The sequence below is a fragment of the Hylaeus anthracinus genome, unplaced genomic scaffold (assembly GCF_026225885.1).
Source record: "Hylaeus anthracinus isolate JK02 unplaced genomic scaffold, UHH_iyHylAnth1.0_haploid 5, whole genome shotgun sequence".
NCBI lineage: Eukaryota > Metazoa > Arthropoda > Insecta > Hymenoptera > Colletidae > Hylaeus > Hylaeus anthracinus.
In genome coordinates this window covers 12,269,818-12,287,278 of record NW_026535322.1, presented here as the reverse complement: position 1 = coordinate 12,287,278, position 17,461 = coordinate 12,269,818, and the positions used below count along the sequence as shown (strand labels likewise).

Below are 17,461 nucleotides of genomic sequence, written 5' to 3'. Positions count from 1 at the left end.
GATTGGGTTACGCACCAGCAGGTGTAGGAATGCAGTCCTTGAAAGCTTCAAGTGACTCGAATAACGAAGTGGTGGTGGGTATGACCTCTCAGTGGCCTTGGACACCAGTTTAATTGTTGCGATCACTATGGATCTACACAGTACACCATATTCCCTTTTTATCAGAGGTTTCTTTGCGGCGGGGTGAACGAAAGAGTCGACCCGACCGATGGGAGTCGTTCCCTGAACGACTACAGTGGGTGTTAGAATGTATTTGTATACCCACAATTTCCAAAAAAACTTTTGGGTGAAATTCTAGTTTCTTAAATTCTTTTTTTATAATCAATGATATTTTACATATTCTCGGAAGTTTCTAAGATAGATATAGTCCAAACAACATTTACTAGTTAATATAATTTGTGAAATTAACAAAAAAAAATGCGAAAAGTGGGTAAAAGTATAGAAGCAATAAGTATTTGGACGATTCTTATGACGAACCATTTACAGTAGAGTTTATAACGTAAACATATTAGTTTATTGCTTCGTACGAATTAGAAAACATCAAATTTCCAGTAAAGTACTTTTAAAAAAGACTTTAATAAATGAATTGAAGAAAATCCCACTTCGAATAACTAATAATTTAGTTAATTTAATGCTTAGAAGAGTTGCAATAATTATAAAATCAAAAGGAAATCCCACGAACGAAGTATTATATACTTATAAATTAATGTAAAAATTAAACAGTTGTGCGAATACTTATTGCTTCAATATTTCTATCGATTAATCGTTTTTTTCTTGTTAATTTCGCAACTTACATAAATAGCTTTTTTTTGTAATCTATTTATTCTAGAGATTTTCGAGAATATGTAGAACGTCATTGTTTATAAAAAATAAGCTAATAAATTAGAATTTTACATAGTTTTTTTGGAAATTGATCGGTGTACGAATACTTTCTATACCCACTGTATCCCCTTTCTAAGCGTCACTCCTACGTCCTCAGACACTGGTAGCAAAGTATTCGCCACATCCTCGTGTTCGTCAAACAACAATCATTCCATTTTCATATTAACCCTTTGCACTCGGGGCCTTTTTTTCTGGTATCTACCAGCAACTCGACATGTTTCTTAGCATTTTATTGCCATGAATTCTAAGCTATCTAGATTCGAGAATAAGGTCACCTTTACTTCACCGATAATAATTTTATTGGCTCTTCGAGCTCCAAAGAAATTAAACCTAAAGAACATTACATTATACATTAGGTATTGTATATTTGATTTCGTGAAACCTAATGATGACTGAGAGTCATCTCTCGAGTCCAAAGGGTTAAATTCTTATTTTCCATTGTTCAGTGGAATTTCCATTATTCTTTCTTAAAACTGTAATAATTGAACTCGCCCACTCCACTAAAGGCCTCGTGGACAGTCAGGGGAATATTGTCCCAGGTCATAAACCAACAGCGATAAGAAAGAAATGCGCTATTCCCGTTGGAAGTTGAAACGAAGCATGGTATGCGAGAAATGGAACTGGATTTCGAGAATTCTGTTGAAAAATGTCAGCGGAGGGGGAGGGGGGGGGATAGTAAAACAGTTATTGCTAAAATTAAGCGGTTTACCTTGGATACGTGTCTGGTCGAGTTGAGACGAACGACGTCCTTGAGAAAATTCTATTCAAAAGCGACCTTTCCCGCGTGCCGCGTTTTTAACGAAAGAACGAATTTAGCCCGTGCAAACGGGACCTTAGGCGGACCAAAACGAATCAGTTGGGTTGTGTCGGGTTACCTTGTATCGACGATTTATAAATAGTTCTTTGGAAAGGATTAGAGTAGCCAGCCGATGCGTGAAAACAGCCGCGAAAAGCGGAGGAGAGCTTTTTTTACGTGGAACATTATTCTTAGGCGAAAAGTGGTACCTTTCGTTGGTGAGTATGCTTTTGTCGAGGGTCGTCTACGTTGTCGTTGCAAAATTATAATGTAATATGTAAAAATTATAAAAGAAGAAAATGTAATCTTCCAGGGTTGAGAAAGTTTTGCAAAGGTGCAAAGTCGCCTTCGGGTATCGATTAACGAATAGAAGAAACGTTATTGCAAGAAACCATTATGTCCTTGAACCAGTGGCATCCTGCCGCGGTGCACTTGTTGAAATTTCAAGGACGTCGAGCCCGGTCGGTCGAGAAGAGTCATGAAATCGTTGCGTGCCCAACAGATGGCTTCTATTGTCAAACAATTTGTCGAAACTGATCCTTTCGATGTTCTTCCACTTTTCTCTCCCCTTCCTTTCATTTGCGGTAGCCTAACGGCGCTCGACGTCGAATAGAATCGATCTTTAAATCAACATTCTTCGAGAGAGAGTACCTTGGCCGATATCATTGGTCACTGTTACGAAACGCCAGCTGATCATAACTCGCAAGAACGTTTCAAGTGCATACCAGAAACTCCGTGCTCGCGTGGCATTAATTCATAGTTCCAGTTAAGCATAGCGCCAGTTCGCGTAATTAGTATTTTCTTCATCTATCGTTTCAGGCTCCTTGACAGCTCAGCCATTTTCTACGCTTCCACGAACCTGTAATTTGAGACCAGTATCAACCTCTTCAGGCTATGAACATTATTTTTTAATACAAAATAATTCATTTTTTGAAGTAGTTGTCTCTATAATCGAAGAATTAATTCTAAAATTATAAGAATTAATTACGGAGTAATTCTCCACCCAAAATTGTACAAAATTAAAAGATTATTTTGGTCGAATAATGACGTAAAAGTTACATGTAAAATTTATGTTAATTCGTGCGCAAAAGAGGCAAGGTCAGAGTGACCTTGTATAAGGTCAGATTCTATTTCTTTAACGATTTTTCGATTATGCTTTCTATTATTACGACTCTTACGAGAATTGTCTTGTTTTTGTTAAGCAACTCATGCTATTGCTATCTGTCACATCGTGCCGATACATTCCATTTAGGGTGAGTCACGTAATTTAGCGTGTCATGTCTCTTATGGCTAATAATACAGAATAGTAGTATGGGTAAAAGACTAGCTGTGTTACAATATTTATCCTATGTTATTACTTTTTCCACACACGCTGTGTCTATAAATGGAATCGTGGTCTTTATTACATACAGTTCTCCATCTTATTCTATCACGCATGAAAAGTACAAAAAGTAAATTTTCTCATAAAATTTTTATCTCGATAAATAGTCAAATATATTATAATATTCATTATAACTAGAACGAGTCAAATAAGAACACGAATCCTAAGGTGAAGAGATGGCTCAGTGGAAAAAGCGTTTGACTGCCAATTCGAGGGTCTCGATTTCGAATCCACGTGCCCTGATTTTTCAAACGACCCTTGTCCACTTTTTTTCGATAATAATTATTAAAACAATTATTGTCCTTATTCAAGAAGCCTCAACAAATCGTCACCAACGAAAAATATAATTATCTACGGCATTGTCCCATTCGTTACATAACAGGATTGACCCAGTTTAATCTGCCACCGAATTTATCTCGAAACGTGCATTGAATTGATAAAAGCAAAGAGACGAACGTTACATGGAAAGCATTCGAATTTTCCAGAAGGGAATTAACCGGTTCGGGGCCATTTTCGCGACTCGTAAATTATTCTCGAAATAGAACCAGCGCCCCCGGAATTTTATCGCAGCTTGCTCAGAAAAGAAAATTAGTTTTCCGGGAGTTTGAGGTCTCGAGTTATCCAGCCTCGTGCAAACGATGAAAGTAGTCCAATCGATCTGCTCCGAAGGTGGTAGCGAGCAACGGAGGTTGAAAAGTTGTCGAAGGTGAAAGTCTTGGACGGATACTCGGGAATTCCTTGCATGTGAATTTCAATTCTATACTAGAGATGCACTCCGGAGACGTTCAAATATCGACTCGAACGTTTTATAGAAATTCCTTGGTATATTGCAGATTCGAAACTGTCTGCGAATCTTCTCCAAGCCAAGGATTAAGAGAGGAAGGTTCTGTTGAAGAGTATCCTTATAAATTGAAAGATTAATTCTGGAATTATAAAAATTAATTGTTAAATTATTAGGTTACAGAAAATATATATGCACGAAGAAAAGAAGTTTTGCAAATTTATATTAACAGAACTCAGATGTAAGTGAAAATACCTCTTATCACCTAAACAGTGTAACATGAATATTATTGTTGAAATTTTAGTAGGAGGTACAGGTCTGAATATATCGGAATGGTTGAAAACAAATAACATGTGGACATCCCCTTAAAAAGTGGAAAAGTTGTGGAACCAAATGGTACATACAAAATTCAATAAATATATATCAAAATTCAAACGTGTTTTTGAATGTTTCTTAAAAATTGGCACGAACTTTCTGGACAACCCAATATTTCTGCATTTGTGCACATTCTCACAGGTTTTCCTATATTTCTATTTTTTTACTCCAATTTTGATAACCAAAATTTCTTTTCTTTGCTTACATAGACATATATTTTCTGCTGTGTATTAATTTATAATTCATTTTTATCTGATAATTCATCAGCAAGAAAGTATGACAATCTTGTTTATTCTCCAACCAAAATTGTACAAAATTAAGAAACTTTTCTTTCCAAGGAAAGTTTTTATATAAATCTCAGTTAAACTCAAGTTTTGAATGCCTAGCACCCAGTTTTACAATAATTATTACAATCATCCTTTGAATTTATTTCGGTTGGAAGTTTTACCAGGTCAGACCACAACGAAGAGCATAATCATAGTTCGCACTCGGCTGAGAAAATTCTTGCCCGGGTCCTTCATTTCACCGATTGCATATCTTTTGTACCAGAAGCGCGACGCCCCCGCGATAAGAGTATTATATCGCGTACGCTGAACAAGAAATCGAGATTATGATCGTTACATGGTATCGATTGCTTCCTAATCCACGTACTAGCGATTTGTTTATCGGAATTTCGGTTTGTCTCATCGCCGAATGGTACAATAATTACGCGTAGGACCACAAGCGAAGAGATAGCAACGATAGTCATCGATTACTTTTATCTCGACAACCGTTCTGTTGGACGTAATTGTTCATGGAAGGTCGGAATGTCTGATGTTAACCGCTTTTGCATTTGATTTGCTCGAGTCACGACACAATCGAGTCGTATCACTACAATTTTGCGTAATTTTCTCCGCTCGGTCGCATTGCAGTTGCTGCGACATTATTCCAGAATTCCTTCCTTCTTTGAATCCATTTTTATTTATTTGACGCTAGCAGGCTTATTGGTAAGGTTAGGTTAGCCGCTAGGTAAATTGTCAAGAATGCAAAACTGCTCATTCATTGTTAGGTTTAGAGTTAGTATGGAGCTAATAATGAACGTTGCTCCAAAGTGTAGAGTAAAATACTTTTCACTCAAAATTCTACGTTCTTCCATATATACAATAACGAGGCCACCTTCGAAATTTTAAAAATACTAAAACCAATAAAAACTAGCTTGTCATTGTTGCTCGCTTAATTCATATAGCTATTCATGTTTATTTTGTGTGCGACCCTTTACGGGCCACACAAGGAACTTCCCGATTTCCGATTACAGCGCCATCTATCACGAATAAAAAAAAATGTTTGAAAGTAGTGTTTTGAAAACGTCTCATAGCCAGCTTTCACAGTGCATGATAAAAAAAATGAGGTGTTCCGCTAAAAAAATCATGTTGACCTTGACGTGACTTTGACCGGTCCTTTGAAAGTCAAACGGACACGATCGTTCAATAGAATTTTTGAAACCCTAAAACATTTCTCTAAATCATTTTCCTCACAAATGTTCCATTTTGGAAATATTTAACTGTTTCCATACTTTTGGAGCACCCTGTATATATATTGTATATACATGTGTTATACATATGCATACAAATATGATAATAGTCATATACGTATATATATATATATATATATATATATATATATATATATATATATACGTATATATATATATATATATTATTTCCGTTTAGTTATTCGCTCATAAATTTATATTCTCCCATCTAGATTGCTTTATTGAGTTAAGTTTTCTTTAATAATAATAATAATAAAAAAAAAACTACTGAACCGAATTAAAACAAAACCCAATCAGCTCTAAGTTAGATTGATACACATCGATTGCATCATCGATCATTTTGATCTCGCTATTAGTTTTAAGTTTGGAAAACGTTAACGAAAAATTCGTTTACATACGTACATACATACGCACACACGCACACACACGAACAATTTGTTAAAAATAGGCTAAAATTACTCCAATGACCTTGAAACATGTAGATCTGCTAAAAACTCGATTTTTCATTTTAGGAGCAAATACAATAACTTCCCTATGAATCGGGAAGTTAAAAAAAATAATATCCACCCTCGTATCACGCAACTTTGGTATACAAAATTATTTCTTAAAATGCATGCCTCAGAATTTAATCGGTTACGTGAACCTATATAGAAATTGGTGGTAAACTTGCATGAAAACGATTAAACGCTCTAAATAGTTAAAATAGACCTAAGGCCCAGGCTGAAAGTTTAACCCTTTGTGCGCACGGAGACTTGTTCGTGCAACGATTCAGTACAGCTTGAGTTCATGTTGAAACAGAACTCGACAAACTTATCAATTACTCGGATGGATAAGATTATCTACGCGTGACGTCAGTTTAATTTTTGGCGTGCGTCATAGACACGATGCGGCGTTGGTTCGGGTTTTATTCTGATCACAATAGTGTCGCGAAAGGTTGAAATCGAATGGAGTTTCGGTGCGGAAGATTGGAAAATCTGGCGTAAACGGCACCGAAACGATAAGGGGGCGGCATTATCGGAGTCAGTCAATTATGCGCCCGTTGATCGAGAACTCGACACCTGGAAAAACGCTATCACGTATACGGCTTCTACGCTTTTATAACGCTTCGTTGTTGCATTCCTTCGCGTTCCACATTCAGCGAGCCGTGTTTACATAGTAATGCGTAATCGACGGAAAAACGTACAGGCACGTTTTCATGCATCCCTTATTCAAATTGTTTTAATCGCCCGTGAGACCCAACCAACCGTTTTTATCGCGACGAACAATTTTTAAGGCTGCTCTTTAGAAATATTCCAAACGAGTTTTTGTAAAAACAAGAATCCTTCATGTAGTTGTATGTAACAATACTGCGGATTGTATGCGTTTATGATGGAAACTAATACGACAAATACAGGCTAAACATGATCAAAAGGTAACTCACGCAAAACGGAATAATTAAGTTAGTAAATTAATTAATACATTATGTACATTTTTTATATTACTGTTCACCATAAATGCATAAAATCCGCAGTTTAATAATTAACAATTGCGTCCTACTACATCTTCGAAAATGGAGTTTTGATCGCAAAAAATGATTTGTAATATAAACAAAAGTTCAAAGCACATTAAATTAACTAGTGTTAACCCTTTGCACTCGAGAAGTGACTCTCAGTCGCCACTAGGTTTCCTTTAGGTTTAATTTCTTTGGAACTCGAAGTGTCAATAAAATGATTGTCGTTGAGGCAATCAGGTGACCTGATTTTCAAATCTCCAATTAGAGATCTCATTTTCGAAGTCAATCTAAGCTCAGCATTCGTGACAATAGAATGCTAAGAAAGCATCTCGAGTTGCTGATAGATACCAGAAAAAAAGGCCTCGAGTGCAAAGGGTTAACCTTTCAAGAGCCTCTCTTGTTAACCAGACTTGGCAACCGATGCCATCACGTTTTGGACTTTACGATTTCTCAAAAAATTGCGAGAATTTGTTTACTCTCGCGCCAGTCAACAACGCAGCCTTTGTCGGTTATTTTTGTGCCGTTTCATTGCTTCCGTGAATGACTGAAACTACTTTTCATCCTCCCCCGCGCATGTGACGTAGAAATTATGAAATTCCCCGAGACATTACGTCGTTAAACTGGCGACAGACAATAATAAGCAACGACAGTTCTTCGGTTACAAATTATTTTTAGATCTCGCAGGAAGACTTCCCTGAATACACAACGCCCTCGTTGCTGTACACCAATCCCACTCCGTCGACCCAATGAATAATGCATCGTTTTTCCTCTCGTTTGTTCTCGAAACTCTTTAACAGGGTGTTTTGGGAAATTAAAAAGCAACCGAATTTTCCTTTTTTCATGGCTTTTTACACGTGTATATATTTAAAATGAAAACTTTATGTATAAGGTCTATTCGTGTAAATATTTTAAGACATCAAACCTGTCATTTAATTTAAACTAATTTCTTCAACAAACATACAGGATACTTATGGAACAATATCCCTTAGAATATTTTAATTTTCAATAAGATCGTCAGTACTCATTCTCATTGCTCATAACACGTTTATCAGGAATACAAACCAGTCAAGATTATTACCAATCTGACTTTTTTATTTCTTTGACTTTGTGTTTCAACAAAATGGGGCTCCTTTCATCACGTGACGTGAAATATTTACTGCCCGCAGACTGCACTTGTCACGTTACCGTTTCTATCAGAATTAGCAGAGACGCATGTGACATTATTTATGAATTGGAGACCATCGTTGATAACCTATACGGAACACGCGACATCGTATATTTCAGTGTCAAGACGTGTCGCCGAAGATTAAAGTATATGCCGTCGCGCGTCGCTCTATTTCGAGCGACGTTTTGCCGCGAATTTTCTATTATCTGTTGTATTTCATCGCCCAAAAACGGAGGAACCTGATGAATTTCAGTTCAAGGTTCGGTAAAGCTGCATTAACTCCATGGCAATTTCACGAACCGTATAATGAAATGTTTTTTAACGACGCGAAAGTGTCGTATGTCATAATTTATTACAACGGTTGAGTAGTTAGTAAAAAGTACTGGCTGGTGGAGCGCTTATTCTTAGCTTCATTATCTTGGAGAAGGTTGATCCCCGGCCTTGTTCATTCTCGAGTTTTCCTCTTATCTGTCACTTGATGTTCCGAGCAATCAATCTCACGTCGAAGTCGTTGTACGTGTCTTTAACTGACAATTGTTCTTATATTTCCGGATTCAAGGGTCCCCTGACTCTGCACTGTTTCCAGAATCAGTGAAACCTCAAAATAAACACGTTTCGCTCCGTTCGCGAGATACGTACATTTCTGTAACTTTTGAAAATTAATTCCGTGATAATGTTTGCTCGGAGCAACGAATTAGTTTAATTACCGCAAAACAGCTTTATGGGGTCCTAAAAATGATTCGAACGTCAGAAGTTTGGTAGTACTAGTTTCATTTAATACTACTATTAAATGAAAAGATTAAAAACAAATTATGCATATAATGTTGAAAGTTTTTATAAGAACACAAGAAATAGGATCTAGGATTTTTGGGAAAAACTGCATTGAATGCAGAGGTGGGTAATATTTGTAGAATAAATATTTTAAATACTATTTCAAATAATAGATTCTTCATAATTCAAATAAAATAGTATTTCAAATGGGATATAAAATTTCAGCAAATAAAATATTTTATTTTGATAATGTAAAACGTCAAATAAAATAGTTTATTTTGGTAATCTATAGTTAAAGCATGAAAATAAATATTTTATTTTGTTAATCTAACACATAAAATAAAATATGTTTCATTTGAATAACATAAAGCATAAAATAGAATATTTTCCATAGTTTTTAATTTGAAAATAAACTGTCTGTATGATACACAGATGGAGAAACTATTTCTTGCAAATATTACGATTTCTTGCGATTGAAGAATATCTCTTTCCATCATTCATTTTATGAAGATTCTTAATAGAAGTATTCATCGAAGAACTACACTACACTTTTTTTTACACTATAATGTAGTAAAATAAAATATTCCAAGCTATGGTACAAATATTTTCAGTGTTTTTCAAATAAAATATTTTATTTTAAAAAATACTTGCATTATCCGAAATAAAATATTTTATTTTTAAAAATATATGTACGATTCGAAATAAAATTATTATTTACTATTTACTATTTAAAATACGTATTTTACCCAGCTCTGGTTGAATGTATATTTCATTTGATTTTATTTCCATTGAGCAATTGGTAGAGAAATAGGTTAGGGTAATAGGTAATTTGATTTTATTTCAATTTATTTTAACAAGCAAATAATTATTCTCTGGAACTTTACGCTTCAAATTCATCCATGTATACAAAAAGCAATTACAGAAGTTAACCAAAGACCCTACTAATAAATCCGTTACATCGTATTTTTAACTTGGAATAACTTTTCGAAAGTAAATTCGGCTTGTTCGCGTTCAACGGAGGTTCGAGGCCGCCGGTACTCGGGACAAATGACGTCACGGGAGACTAGAGCGCCGCGATTGGTCGATCGGGTACGAGGTGAAGCGTCACGGTCGGCGCGGTGGGGGAAGGAGCGCGGGCGACACTGCGCGACGCAGCGGGGACAGGGGAGTCAGTGCTCGACCGCGAGAGGAGGGTAGAGCTGTCTCGGCGCTGTGCTATTTTCATCGGCGCGCTACCGCTGGCCCAGATTCGATGCGACCGTCACGACGTGAGCGTGATATCCGAGTTGTCCGCGAGTTCGCTGGACCTCTCGGCTCATCCATCTACTACTCTGTTCGTCTGTAATTCCGAAATAGTTCCTCGTACGCTGTTCATCGACCGTGTGTGAGTGTACACAGTCACCGAGACACGGTGTCGAATTCAGTGGGAAGATAGTCAAACAATTAAACTCGTAACTCGAGGGACTCGTTTATCCGTGAGTCAGAATCTTTATATGACCGATCACGGGATCTCCAAGTGAAATTTCGACAAATAGGATCAAGAGTAGTGTGCATAAGTGCGCGTACGATGTGACTCCCCGGCGTGCAGTTGTGATCTCCTCACGCCGTTTGCCAAACATCACAACCGTGTGACGCGAGTTCACACCTCCACACGTATTTTTCGTGCCACTGCTTCCCGCGTGAAGGGAATCGAAGGTCCCGAGTACCAGCCGCACATCCCGTATCGTGCCGATCCTGGCTGTTTCGCCACGACAAATGACCTTAAGGTACGCCTCACAGTTAACGACCCTTTTTGCTCCGCGTGTCACGTGGTTCAATTTTCAATGATTGGTAAAATGCTCAATTCGGAATAGAAGTGATGAGAATCAAGTGCTGCAAAATTGATTCAACAAATCTTTTATATATTGGGTTGTTCGGAAAGTTCGTGCCTATTTTTAAGAAAAATTCAAAGGCATATTTGAATTTTGATGTATATTTCTAGAATTGTATATGTACCATTTTGTTCCACAACCTTTCCACCTTTTAAAGAATGTACATGAATGTTATTTGTTTTTAGCTATTCTGATATATAGCTGTCTGACTTTCCAGACAGCCTAATACTATCTATTAAATATTAAATATTTACAATTAATGATGTAACACAACATCATCGTGAAATTGATAGGTTAACTTGACTTTTTATTCATTTCTAATAAAGTAATACTCATACTCAAGAGGTCAATACATTATTAGGAAAATTAATCATTCACCCAGTGCTTTTAATGATTTACAAAATTTTCGTCCTAACCTAACCTCAATTGTCGGTTGTAATAGAGCCAGTTTTAAACGTACTACGACGGACATTCCCTACAATTGGCAGATAGTTTGTCAACGATACTCGACGAGTAGCAAATAATCTCATGTACTTCCCAGTAATTCTTTAGGAATTTCCAAACATAGAAGTACCAATTAAAATGCTTGTTCTTATCGCACGAAGATAAAATTCAGTAAAATTCGTAAAGCAAAGTGAAATCCCTCGTTCGCAATAGCTTGAAGGCAATCGAAGATTAATTCTTAGCTAAAAATAAAAAAAAAAAAAATCGATTCGCGTCAATAATCGCGTCGAAAAGATTTACTGTTTAGGTTTAGAGTTTAGAGCATCGATTCAAAATCGATCGTAGCTCATTCAAGCGTCGCCTCGCGGACGAACAGGTCGCATGAATTCCTTGGCATTGCGAGTCTCATTGGCGTGAGCGTTTGGCAAGGGACGATTATTAAACAACTCGTGTAAATGAAAACTTATTGCGACACGGGGCAATTCGTCACGCGACTTTTTCCCGTTGTGGCGTTCTGCGGCTAACGAGTGCTTATAGGTTAACTGAGAGCTAGGTTAACTCGGTCTGTTGCAACTTCAGTCAGTGTGCGAGGGACGATACGATTGAAAAATACTTAGCGTCGGTGTATCGACAGTCGAGTTTTCGTTACGAGTGGTAAAGCGTTTGGAGTTTATTTATGTAAGTGTGCTTGTTCACTTTTATTTCGATTTCGATGTTATGTCGCCATTAACGCAAACTTCTTTCGACGCGAATACGTTGCAAATCGTGAACCAAATAGATGCGGTACGCGTTTCTCGACCTTATTAGCTAATAGCCAGCGATTAATGTACCAGTTAAGTCCTGATTACTTTTTTGCTTAGTGCTCGATAAATATTGAGACGTAACTGAAATATGTATTTCGAAGTATACGTGAGACATACTCGATAACTAGAGAAACGATTTTTATAGTAAAAACATTGTACTCGTCGAGTTTATATGACGAATTCGAAGCAGTCGTAGTTCACCAACGTAGGTGTGTCCCCGTGTTGTTTTTCTCCCCATTTTATGGCGAGTGCTAACGCAAACTTTTTACAATGCAAGACACGCGCCACGAATACGTTGGAAAAAAGAGAATCGAATAGATGCACGAACGGAACGCATTCCACATCCCCTCTCTACCCCTAGTTCCTTTCTCGGTGGCTGTCTCGATATTCTCCCGTGTATATTCCATCGTTCTAAAAGCGTTGTGTTGTATCGTCGCGAGGCTTGCGTGATCGGTTGACCGATTCTTCTCCCCGCGAACGTTATTGCTAAATGTAGAATCGGCACGTGGGAGTATGCGTGATCGCGGCATTATCCGTTTCGTATTTATCGGAACAGGCTTACCAATTGGTACAGTCCTGGAGAGCTAATCGCCATCGGTCGCAACTATTTTTATCGTTGCTCCAGGCGTGTTAAACTAACGCGTGACCCGTAACGAAACACCAGTTAAACGAACCCGAACATTGCGAACATAACCTCAACGTTCACGTTTAGTCGAACGGTAATACGCGTCGTAAAAAGCAACGAGCATACTTACGAGGAAGTTTTATTATTTAGCAATCAGAATTTTAATCACCTCTATTCAAAGGATTTGGTTTATTTTCTTAAGGATTAACCTCGCGAGGGACGAATATTAAATTGATTTTTATTGGTTGAATCGAATACACACAAAACCTCAATTTTGTATTAACTCGCTTTAATATATTTTTTTATTCGAAACGTCATTGTGATTGTAACTAATGGCAATTTTTATATGAAAGCAAACGTTACACATACAGTGGGCGTAGAAAGTATTCGCACACCGATCAATTTCCAAAAAAAGTATGTGTGATTGTAATTTATTAACTTATTTTTTATAAGCAAAGATATTCTACATATTCTTGGAAAAAAATCTAGGATAGATACAGTACGAAAAGATTTGTTAATATGTATAAGTGAGAAATCAACAAGTAAAAACAATAAATCGATAGAAATATAGAACCAATAAGTATTCGTACAACTGTTTAATTTTTAAAACTTCGCATAATAAAAAACGAAATTTACATTAATTTATAAATAATTAATACTTCGTGGGATTTCCTTTTGATTTTATAATTACTGCAATTCTTCTAGGCATTAAATTAACTATCATAAATGTCGACGTTATTTTGGGTAGAATCTTCTTTCTGGGAATTTAATGTTTTCCAATTCCCACGAAGTAATAAACTGATGCGCTTATGTTACAAATTCTACTGTAAATTGTTGGTCATAAGAACCGTGCGAATACTTATTGCTGTTGTATTTCTACCGATTTTTCGTATGTTCTTGTTAATTTCGCAAATTATATAAACTAGTAATTGTTATTGGAACTCTATTTTAGAGATTTTCGAGAATATATGGAATATCATTGATTATAAAAAAAAGGGAGTTAATAAACTACAATCTCACAAAACTTTTTTGGGAAATTGATCGATGTACGAATACATTCTACACCCACTGTATGTCCTCCACGTTTTAAAATATTCGAGACAGATGTATTAACACTACAATTACAAAGTTCAATACTACATCAATATTCCTCGAGGGATTAAGGTTGCAGATCCTCGAAAAGTTAGTATCAGATTTAAGATCTGAATTTGTCGATTGCAAAAGTGGCCCAAGTAACCATAATCAAGCAATGAAATCAGTTCGTTCCAGTTTTCTTGGTTAAGCTCCCTTTGTAATATAGTAGCTAACACATAAACAGCAACGAGTATACTTATGAGAGAAGTTTTATTGTTTAGCAATCAGAATTTTAATCACCTCTATTCAAAGGATTTGGTTTATTTTCTTGAGGATTAACCTCGCGAGGGACGAATATTAAATTGATTTTTATTGGTTGAGTCGAATACACACAAAACCTCAATTTTGTATTAACTCGCTTTAATATATTTTTTTATTCGCAACGTCATTGTGATCGTAAGTAATGGCAATTTTTATAAGAAACCAAACGTTACACATATTTCCACGTTTTAAAATATTCGAGACAGATGTATTAACATTACAATTACAAAGTTCAATACTACATCAATATTCCTCGAGGGATTAAAGTTGCAGATCCTTGAAAGGTTAGTATCAGATTTAAGGGGTAACACCACTCTAGAGGCTGAAAAAAGGCCTAACTTTGATAATTAATTTTGAGAGTATTGCAAAAGGAATAGGATTTCTTTGTATAGGGTTTATTTAACACATATTGAAGTGTAAATAAAAATTGTTGTATTATAATTTTAGTACAAAACGTCGACATCAAAGCGAGTCTCCAAAATTGGCCTTTTTTTAAAACTTCTTTACAGGAGGACGGTTTTCTCGTTGTGTATAAAATCTGGAACAAATAACTAACAATTTTTATAATCTATATACTATTTACTATAGAATACGTTGGCTTTTTTTTTTAATGACATATTGTAGAAATAGCGCATTAACTCACTTTTTGGCCAAAAAATAAGTAGTAAATTGTTACCAGAAACGAAAGTTTACATTAAATAAAAAAACCGCTACGTACTCCTATAGCCAACAGTATATGTATTATGAAATTTGTTGGTTTTTTGCTCCAAATGACAACGAGAAAACCGTCCTCCCGTGAAGAGGTTTTAAAAAAAAGTCAATTTTGGTGACTCGCTTCGTCGCCGCCATTTTGTACTAAAATTATAATACAACAATTTTTGTTTATACTTCAATATGTGTTAAATAAACCCTGTAAAAATAAATCCTATTCTTTTTGCGATACCCTCAAAATTAACTACCAAAGTTAGGCCTTGTTTTCAGCCTCTAGAGTGGTGTTACTCCTTAAGATCTGAATTTGTAGATTGAAAAAGTGGCCCAAGTAACCATAATCAAGCAATGAAACCAGTTCGTTCTGGTTTTCTCGGTTAAGCTCCCTTTGTAATATAATAACTAAGACATACTTCCAGCTAAGTAGGAATTCCAGAAATCGTCGTAAACACCCGATAGAAATTTTTCCACGCGACAGAGGAACGCGATGAAAACATTGAACCGCGCCGCGCCGTCCTGGGTTGCCCGGAGGTCAGTCACGTCGCGTTATAATACACAAAGCTTGCGTGTATCCCGAGAAGCTGGTAGCAAAGGAGATAATTGGATATTCCGTTTCCATTCGTGGCGTAAATTCGTTCGTTTACAGGGGGAACGCGTGTCTCGATAATATTAGCGAATTTAGGGTTGAAAAGCAATTGGACATCGCAAAAGCACTCATTACGGACTTGCGACACCCTACACGGCTTACACAACATTGAAACGAGATGACTTTAATAGCGATAGGATCGAGCACGTCGCGAGTTAGGATTTAAAAAGAAATTATTAATAACTGAACGACTACAGAAAGAAGTTTGAAGTACACGACTCAAATTATTAAGAGACTTGGTAGTTGTAGTGTTAAAGAGGGAGTCTGGTCCAGCTTATGTATTTTTCTAATGCTCGTAATTTCCAGATATAATTAATTTTTATTATTGAAACTTTTTTTTTCATACGTAACATGCGTATGAACCTTAATTTGCAAAAAAAAATGTTAATTGCAAAAATGGCGGCAAAAAACATGAAAATGAACGATACATGTCGGCCGTTATTTTGCAATAACTTTATGCTATAATAATAATTCATTAAGAGTCGAGGTTCATTGCCACATAAACGTAACTACCATCAATTTAAGCGTTGAATCAAGTGAATCGGATAAAAATTCGATGAGCTATGCGTCCCACCGTTTTCACCGAATCCTTTCCTTGCGACTACTATATCTATATATGTATACATTCAAATTAAATCTACACTGTCAAATTTTCTTCTTTGAACGTCCCTTTATATGTAAAAAAAAGTTTCAATAGCAAAAATTAATTTTATCTGGAAATTATATGCATTAGAAAAATACATTAGCTGGACCAGACTCTCCCCTTAAGGGGTAAAAAACCACTCTAAAGGCAGAAAAAAAGACCTAAATTTGACAATTTATTTTGGGAGTGTGACAAATGGAATAGAATTTCTTTTCAGAGGGTTTATTTAACACATATTGAAGAACGAAAAACAACTTTTTTATTGTCATTTTCATACAAAATGGCGGCGACAGAGTCCGTCGTCGAAAACAGCTTTCTTAAAAACATCGATATGGGAGGACGAATTTTTCGGCGTCTATGAGTCATGGAACAAAAACTAAAGAAAATTTATAATCTTTGTACAATTGGCTTTGGAAGTACGTAGGGTTTTTCTTCTTAATCAATTTCTGTGGAAGTGGCGCACTTTTTAAGCAATGTATCGACTGTTTGCCCTAAAAATAAGCATTAAATTCTTTATAAAAAAAAAAAGTTTACATTCAATCAAACTCACGGCTACGTACTTCCAAAGAGAATATTGTTGTGAAGTTACTGTAAAACTTTCAAATCGATCCATGCAATAGTCACTGAGAAATCCGTCCTCCCAGTTTGAAAAAAGAGGTTTCGAGAAAAACGCGTTTAAAGTTTCATAAACACTTTAATCGCGCTCTGAGGCGCTGCGGCAAAATCGATAATTGAACCTTTTAACATTTTTTTTTTTTCACTATAAATCAATTGACGTATTATTGTTATGACCCTAAAGTATCATTTAAGCAGAAAAAAAGAATCGATTTTTTGAAAATCCTAGAGTGGTTTTACCCCGTAAGTGAAAGTAAGTTTGCTTCCTTCCCCAGTCGATCAATGAATTATGAATTAATTCAGATAATTCTATTCCATTTTAACGGAACGATGCTCTAAATATAGAATTGATCGTTACACGTAGCCACCCGAGCACTTGATCCCGTCGCTAGAGATGACGTAAAATTCAATTACATTAAAAGCTGTTTGCGCCGAGCTTCGTTTGGTACATTGCGACTCCATACGGAAACTGACTACCTTGAAACGCAACAATGAGCACACCTGCGGGGGTCACGTGGTAATATAATCGTCTTAGAA

At 36.2% G+C, this 17,461-nt stretch overlaps 1 protein-coding gene across 3 annotated transcripts in view; it reads left to right on the top strand.

The window, feature by feature from the left end:
* Positions 1-17,461, top strand: part of LOC128895257 (PRL-1 phosphatase) — a 67,458-nt gene that overhangs the window by 28,662 nt on the left and 21,335 nt on the right. The window contains exon 1 of one of the 3 annotated variants that reach the window (XM_054157699.1): positions 10,369-10,940. The exons of 1 other annotated variant lie outside the window; for it this stretch is intronic. The gene's annotated coding sequence lies outside the window, so the exon portion shown is untranslated. Of the gene's footprint in view, positions 1-10,368; positions 10,941-12,017; positions 12,168-17,461 lie in introns of those variants that run through there. One more of the 3 variants, XM_054157703.1, reaches the window with a different exon arrangement.